The 9,082-nt window shown below is 36.4% G+C and overlaps 1 long non-coding RNA gene across 1 annotated transcript; it reads left to right on the plus strand.

The window, feature by feature from the left end:
• The first annotated feature begins 252 nt into the window (after positions 1 to 252).
• LOC144959903 (uncharacterized) lies at positions 253 to 8,593 on the plus strand. Its single transcript, XR_013642706.1, has 3 exons — positions 253 to 435; positions 4,776 to 5,094; positions 8,289 to 8,593. It is a non-coding gene; the product is annotated as an uncharacterized LOC144959903 (long non-coding RNA).
• The last annotated feature ends 489 nt before the right edge of the window (positions 8,594 to 9,082 follow it).

Genomic DNA, 9,082 nt, shown 5'->3' on the forward strand with positions numbered 1-9,082 from the left:
ATTGTAAAAGCATACATCGAAAAAGCAATAAATAGACATTTATAATAGAAACATGATTCACTTTGTGGCCAATTTTTACCAATTTGAAAACGTACTTGGCCACCTGGCAGCCCTACAGGCTATCTAGGCAAAGCCATCAACTGTATGTCACGGAAAGGGATGGGACATTCACGCTATGCGGCAAACCCCCCGCCTGCTTTTAACAATATATTGAGCTGTCACGTCACAATCAATCAAGTATCACATCTATTAGACGATCGGCCTATATCGTCCCATTGTGTGTGTACATTTGATTGGATGAAACCATACGTCAATTCCAACATGCAGGACGTGGGAGTAAATTCTCCATTATATAAATCCTTGTTATCAAGTTTGAAATTCATTCGGAAGTAATAATTCCCAAAATCTTGCGACGTAAATCTCTGTGCCAGTCTGGTTAGTCAAATTATTTTTCAATTTTATTCCTCATGACTGTCACATTTCCATGTAGCTAGTATAAGTTCATTTAAAACGAATGAAACATATATATATATATATATATATATATATATATATATATATATATATATATATATATAATAATATATATATTTTTAATAATATATACTAATTTAATGATGATGACGACATGATGGATAGATGATGATGACGATGATGATGGTGTTGATGATGATGATGATGATGATGTGATGATGATGTGATGATGATGATGATGATGATGATGATGATGATGTGTTGATGATGATGATGATGATGATGATGATGATGATGATGATGATGATGATGATGATGATGATGATGATGGATGATGATGATGGATTGATGATGATGATGATGATGATGATGGTGTTGATGATGATGATGATGATGATGATGATGATGATGATGATGATGATATATGTATATAATGACAGCGAGCGCTTTCATGACTCATGGTGCTTGTCAGGAAAGTTTGTGTTCATCAATGCCAACTATTACGAACAATTCGTAGAAATTCGAAATTTTGGCTCCACTTTCTGAACGTCATGAACATCTCTGAGTCATTACAACTGATAAAAAATGACAGTTTTTGCCCAACTACATAATTGTAAGGACTTTAACGTGTTATTTAATCATTGTGATGGCAAATAGTTGAATTTAAAAGTTAATTAGAGCGACGACAATCTTTATTTCCTAAAAATTACGAGTCTTTAGATTCCAAGTAGGCAGTTCTGCATAAAGTGCCGAGTTCGATTATCCGCTGCGCTGTGTGGCCTTGAGCAAGTCACCTCGCCATAGATTGGTTTGCCGCGCTGAGTTGCGGTTGACGCCTGTGCTATTCCATTCTTCCCTTTGAATAGACCATAAAGACACATTTCTCCTATCGGATGAATAAAGGGAATTTTGTTATTGATTTATTTTGGTTTTGTAGAAAACAATCAGCAGAGTTTCCAGTTCCTTTTTTTCCAAGCATGGGGTATGCCTCTACAATAATCATTGAACATAGAAGTATGGGGCCCGGTATGGGGGAGGCCTGTTGGGCACCGGATTGGATATTCACTAGTCACATATCGGTCAAATGGCTCGCTATAAGACAGTCGATAGACTACTTCAGTCTCTGGCAGAAGGAAGGAAGCAATGGTGGCAGGAGACCGTGGAAAGTGTCGGTTGGCGACTGATAAAGAAATTGGATCCGTACCCGAAATACGCGAAGGCTGCACCAGAGTGTGAGGCAGATACAATTGCCGGGAATATGAAGAACCATAGCAAACGGGTCCCTAATCAGATTTTTGAGCGCGTGTTCGCAAGACGTACCGTACGATTTTGGACTCGCTACCTGCGGAGGAGTCGGACTGGACCTCTCCGTGCAGTCCCCGAGAAGTGGGTGCAGGCATTAGAGTTGTAAAGAACGGCAAGGCAGCAGGGATAGACGGCGTAATCCCGATATTGAGAAGCATCTGGGCATGGCCCTGGTGGCAGAAGCCATGTCTGATGTCCTTGCAAAAGGAAAACTCCCACAAGTGTGTAGCACGCAAAGATCTTTTTCATTCTGAAGCCATGGAAACCGACGAAGGAGGCTGACAGTTACAGACCCATATCTCTACTGAGCTGCTTGTACACATTGTTGGAGCGAGTTCTATTAAACCGACGGGGGCCGGTCCTAGACGCTACCCTGCCACCCGATTAGGTGGGCTTTAGGAAAGGGAGGAGCATCACGGAACAGGCCATTGCCCTTACAGAGCATATTGGAGCAGGAATCGAGAGAAAACATCAAACTGGTGCTGTATCGGCGTACGATACGGTCTGGTGGGGAGGATTAATGCTCAAACGATCAAGGATTATAAAGTGCAAATAGACCTTGAAAATGTTCTCTTCTATCCCAGGTATCACTGGGAGACGCTACGAGTAAAATTAGGAATTTGAAGAATGGGATCCCTCAGTGCCAATATTGTATAGTGTGTAAATTAGCCACGTGCCGAACACTTCGTCCCTGGCAGTGTGATACGCAGGCGACTGGGCACTCGTTAAATAAGAGACCCCTTAGAGAGTAAGAGGGGTCAGCTTTAAATAATTCTATGTCAAGTTTCTTCAAATCTCTTGAAACAACTCATACTTTTTGTCTTTGTGTAATTTAGTGCCCCCCCCCCTCCTCAGTTGCCAATAGATAATAAATGATGATCTGAAATACAAAGATCACCTACATTGATTGGTGATAACATTCTTTGTTTAGGATGAAAACCAGTAAATTTTTATATTGATATGAAGGTTGGCCTATCGTGTGCATACCCTAATTATCATAACGATGATCGACAGATCAAACATCTGAAGTCCCGATTTTCACGATCTGTTGATAAAAACTATTAACAGAGTCTGATTCGCCCAAATTTAAATTTAACATGATCCAAAAATTCCGTATGTAAACTTAAGAGATTGGATCCACCGATAAAAAAATCGGGACTTCAGAGATTTGATCCGCCGCCATCGATAATTTCACATCCGGTAAGATTCCACATGGAATATTATACCATTCAACTCACAAATTGTCAGAGAAAACTTTGTCAAATTACTAAAAGTGATACTAAGCTGCTAGAAAGTCATAAAGAAATATGAATAGAACCGCTTCAAAAAAGAATAAAATTATTCTAAACACAGAACATTTCGGGCTCAAAAGTATATGGTCGCTCGATGACGTCACCGTTCGATTTTGTGTTGCCAATGCAGATAAGGACACGCCAGCAAATATTTTAACACAGTCCGTGATCTTCGTTACAAAAGCCACGGCACATTGCCCCGAGTCTCAGCATTAGAAAAATTTAAAAAAATACAACTTTTGTTATTCCAAAATAGATAAAGATTTAGAACGTGTCAAAGAAATATATTTCAACAGGAAAAACTTGGTCACGAAATAGACAACTATTTCTTTTATATCGAAGTCAAATCCAGATTGTTTTATTCATTTGGTGTCCGCTACGCAAACAAGATGAGACTTAAGTTATAATTTCCTAAGTGTGGATCAGCGGTTTGGTTTTTTCTTCGTATACTCAAAACGTAACGAATTTGAAGAGCTTCCGCGTTGTGTAGCCTAGAACAAGGCACTACGCGCTGACTACTTTGCGGCTCCTCACCACAGTTGATACCTGGGATATTCCAATCTTATCGTGGGTTGATCCTACAAATTCCCCATTGAGGACGAATAAATGAAATTTTAATGTAATTCATTTTGTATTTTTGAATAGCTACTAAAATCTATCTAACTTATTTTTTGGATTTTTAGATGGGTGAGAATCTAACTTTACCTTTGTCTTACTCCGACAGCCTCACTATAATATATTGAAATACACACAAGCATCATATTCAGTTGTTTGTATTTGAAGCAAAAATATATGTTTGAAATGTGTGATGAGAAAAATAAGTAATGGAGACGTGTCAGGTGAAAACAGAGAATAAGAACATTGAAGTGTCAGAGAGCCAAATTCGGGATCCAATTGACAATGGCTGGTTTGCACTGGGGTTGCTGATTATATATATATATATATATATATATATATATATATATATATATAATATATATATATATTATATCCCCTCTCTCCCTCCCCCCCCCCTCTCTCTCTCTCTCTCTCTCTCTCTCTCTCTATATATATATATATATATATATATATATATATATATATATATATATATATATCTCAGCCAGCCGGAGAGTAACGACGAAGCAATTGGATCACGAGTTTTGCTTTTTGACGCCATGATATTTTTATTCTCTGTTTTCATCTCGCTATTTTTCATCCTCTATAATTCGCATCATTATTATGAATCTATTTAAGTTTTATGTTATTTGCCTTTTAGCAAATACTTTGATTTAATTTCTCTCTTGTTACTACAACCAAATAACATGTTAGAATGGAAATTCTAGCTTTGGTCGATATTGGCTATGACAAAATTCTATGTTATTTACCTTCTAAATTTCCTCTTTATTTATCTACTTATTAGTTAACAATGTAAAAATTTCTACATTTCGATTATTTTGATAATGACCCAAATATATATATATATATATATATATATATATATATATATATATATATATATATATATATATATATATTATATATATATATATATATATATATATATATATATATATATATATCACATAATATGTTTTAATTCAAAAAAGAATCAACTATATTCATGGGGGAAAAAACAGAACATAAATGTCCATCTATTGGAAATGTAAAATAAAGTCAGAACTGAAACAATTCTTACTTGTAATTTTTAAACTTTGTTTTCAGATCATCTTCAACAAGTCAGAATGAAACTCCTTCTATTTGTAGCCATGATGTTGCCTTCGGTCCTCGGGAAAACCAGATGTTGTTTTCCTGACAGTTTACACTTAAACCAGGAGATCCCACGGACCCAGTGACATATGTCGTTGATTTTACCAAAAAGAACGTCTTTGAAGAATCACCCACATTCAACATTGTATACGATATGGCAAGTGGAGAGAAGTACGAACGAAATAAAAAGTCCCAGGTTTGTAAAAAATGAAAAAAGAGAAGTCCCTTTGATAACCAGTGCGTCGAAGTCGTGGAAACAAATCTCCCATCACATGTAAGTTGCAAAACGACACATCTGTCTACTTTGGACAAACATGTATTTCAAATCTTGGTCAGAAAACTCATCCTCCAAATACTGAGGATGCGACTATGTGGTCGTAGTGTGATACTAGCATTCGGATTGGAAAGTCATGAGTTCGAACCTCGTTCGGCTCATAGTTGAATCCTATGAAAAAAACTCTTAACTCACAATCCCTCACCTTACTCAGGTATAAAATGAGTACCTGGCGTTAACAGCGTTGCCTCTGTTGAAAAAGAAATTGTATTCTCATCCAACAGGCGCCTTGTCTAGTTCTTTATGTTACGTGTTGTTGTTGGCAAAGCGCTTCGTGCACATTTAGTAGATATTGAACTATGGAAAAGCTAAACTTTTTCTTGATCGATTTATTCAGCTAACTGTCGTACTGACACACATTTAACAATTTAGTCTGAATACTATTTCTTCACATATCAATCGATTTAAATGACAAAGATCCAGGCAACTTGGCAAAAACTCTAAAACCTGAGACCATCGCAAGGTCTCAAAACTGTTTGTGCCAAAATGAGGGCCATTTTAACCGTTTGATATTTTTGTAGGGTTTTGTTAGAGTTTGTTAATTTTTACGACAATCATAGATGATAGCAATCGGAAGCGACTATGAGCTCGAAGTATACCAGTAGCTTTGATTGATTACTACAGTCAAAGCAACAATAACATTTACTTTAGCTGCTAAAAAAATGTGTCAAATATCGTCATAAATTCCGAGTAAACCTAAAGCATCATTATGCTTAGAGTCTGACAAATAATTCAACTAGTTTTATAAACAGATATACAGAGAGATGAATACGACAATCTGAAGACTCTAAAAAAAGCTAGAGAATTGGCTCCAAGAAAAGCAACAGGGAAATATGGCATATATCACGATATCATTTTGTAGCTGGGCCCAGAAGGCACGTGCCTGGCTCGCAGAGGCAATGTTTGGCGTCCTTGCAAATGGGAAGCTTCCATAAAAGTGGAAGCACGTTAGAACAGTTGCTTTTCTGAAGCCAGCTAGCCGCTGACGGGGGTTGATAGTTACAGACCCATATTATGAAATCTGAGCTGCCTTAAAAAACTTTTCTTGCATATGTTACTGGATACATGGGGACCGGTATGCCGCCAATAGATCTTAAAACACCGCAACTCTTTGCCGTTTCGGTTCAAATCCTGATTAATTAAGGAATGTTCCGTTGTGCACCTCCCTTCTCCGAATACCACCTGCTCGGGTGACAGGACTGTGTTTTCGACCGCCCCCATCGGTTCAATAAGAAACGCTCCATAAGTCTTGACAGGCCACTCAGAAGTGATATTGGACTCTAACTGTCAGCCTTCTTCGCCGGTTTGTCAGGCTTCAGAATAGCAACTATCTTAGAGTGCTTGGGGGTGTCCAGGGTTTGATAGTTTGTCCATGATTAAAGTCATATAAATCGATCGATATTTGAAGGAAGAGTTTTTGGGCCAATTGTTTAAAATTTAATCCATGATTTTTAAGAGTACCCGGTTAATTAACACAATATACAAAATTGAGATTTCATATAGGACAATATCCAACATTCGATCAGAAATATTGGACACTTGAGGAACCTTATCGACGAAGACGCATGCAAAATTCTAGTTCATTTATTGATTACCTCTAGACTTGACTATTGCAACTCCTACCTCTACGGTTTGCTAAACACCTTGCTTATAAGACTGCAGCTACTCCAGAATAAAGCTGCTCCTATTGTTACCAAATCAAAAATGTCAGTTCACTCCTGTCTTGCAGTTGGATTCCTTAGAAAATTATCCGTTACTGTTTTAAGTGGATCCATGGCACAGCTTCCAACTGTTTCTCATCTCTTCTTTCTATCTACAATCCGAAACGTTCTCTCCTCTCACCTGCTTTCTTGTACTTGAACCATTTGATTCCTATGTCAAATTTTTTCACGACGTGCTTTCGAACATTCTGCTCTCTCTCTCTCTCTCTCTCTCTCTCTCTCTCTCTCTCTCTCTCTCTCTCTCTCTCTCTGAGGAATGCTCTTTCAGCAGACAGCACACACCGTAATTCTCTGTCCACCTTAAAAACCTCCTTGAAGACAAAGTACTTCCTTTCAGTTTTTTGTGAGTGTTTTTATTGATTTTATTGAATGATATATATGATCGCATCTATAAGAGGTTCCGAGCACTTTTGGATGAAAGAGGCGCTATACAAAGTAATTATTATTATCATTATTATTATTATTATTATTATTATTATTATTATTATTATTATTATTATTTATTATATATAGTATATTTAGTATTATAGTATTATAGTATAGTAGTATAGTAGTAGTATAGTAGTAGTAGTAGTAGTAGTAGTAGTATAGTAGTAGTAGTAGATAGTAGTAGTAATTAGTAGTAGTAGTAGTAGTAGTAGTAGTAGAGTAATAGTAGTAGTAGTAGTAGTAGTAGTAGTAGTAAGTAGTTTAGTAGTAGTATAGTAGTATAGTAGTAGTAGTAGTAGTAGTAGTAGTTAGTAGTAGTAGTAGTAGTAGTAGTAGTAGTAGTAGAAGTAGTAGTAGGTAGAAGTAGTAGTAGTAGAAGCAGAAGTAGAAGTAGTAGAAGAGGTAGTAGTAGTAGTATTGGCCAGATCAGAAGGCAAGTGTCACCACAAGTCCAAAGAGTCGTACACCATAACTGGTTCAATCACGGGGATCTCATCATGGTTAATTTGAACGAGTCATTCATAAACCACATAGTTACTATTGAATATTCTTTAAAGTTGTTCTTTTAAAATTGTGAGGCTAGTTATACTCGTTGTATGACTGACGTCCTCATATTAGCAGGTGTTAGGGCTTAATTTAACGTTACTGGAGTGGAAAATATTTTTCTTCGCTTTGAGATTATTTGTATTATTATAACAAAGAGCCCAAAACAATCTACGTTATCAGACAAGCAAATTTGCCAAGTCGGTTATAATAATCTCTTTCGGATCCGAATGTCCAGGGTTGGAGTCCTTCTGTGATTGGAATTCTTACAAAATATCTTTAATCAGATTATCTCAGAGTACTGAGGTGTAAAATAATTACTGACTGTTAACTGCGGTGTCTGTCGAAAAAATGTAATATCGCTTAACAGTCTTCAGATATTGAGCTACATTTGTTGCTGTTGCGCGGTTAACACTTTAAAAATACTTTTATTTTCAACAGTGTGTGTTATACGCAGAGCGAGGGATTCTTGGTTCAAGCTTTTCACAACAATGGTATATGGATCTAAATTGCATTCCCTTTCATTTAATTTTTGTTGATGTCACTGGTGGCATTAGCAGTAATGATCACACATTGGAAAACAACCAATTTGCAAGCATGGACAAAACTATTGATGATACGAAATTCAACATGGCCCTACAGGGGTGTAAACCATGAAGTTAAATATACGAGATGCTTATATATGCTTATGGTCGTAGATATACTTATATTGCAAAATTGTGAAGATTAAAGTCATTTTTGGGAAATAATTGAAATGGAATTCTATTTATTACTTTACATTGTTGTTGTTGTTGTTGGTGTTGTTGTTGTTGTTGTTGATGATGATGATGATGATGATGATGATGATGATGATGATGATGATGATGATGATGATGATGATGATGATGATGATGATGAATTGTACTGGTTTTATAACATTAACATGTAATGATATTTCCAACCGCAATCGGACTATTAGTATTACAAATCGTCGCCACAAATGTATAGCTATAAATTATTTAACTTTATTTTAATAATAAGACATTATCAAGAACAAAATGAAAAGTTCTTGACAATAAAACCTTTGTATGTGGTAACACATGTACAATACATACACATAAATGGTGTCTTGTCTCAAATTTACTCTTCTGTTTTCTTGTGGCGGTGTTGGTCTGACTTTCCGTTAAGTAAATGTGTAGTGTGGATACTTTTTCGCTTTTTATGGAAACGACCGAACAAATGTTGAGAACAAATAA

This window comes from Berghia stephanieae, chromosome 14 (assembly GCF_034508935.2).
Source record: "Berghia stephanieae isolate SIO BIC M18660-M18661 chromosome 14, UCSD_Bste_1.3, whole genome shotgun sequence".
NCBI classification, from domain to species: Eukaryota; Metazoa; Mollusca; class Gastropoda; order Nudibranchia; family Aeolidiidae; genus Berghia; species Berghia stephanieae.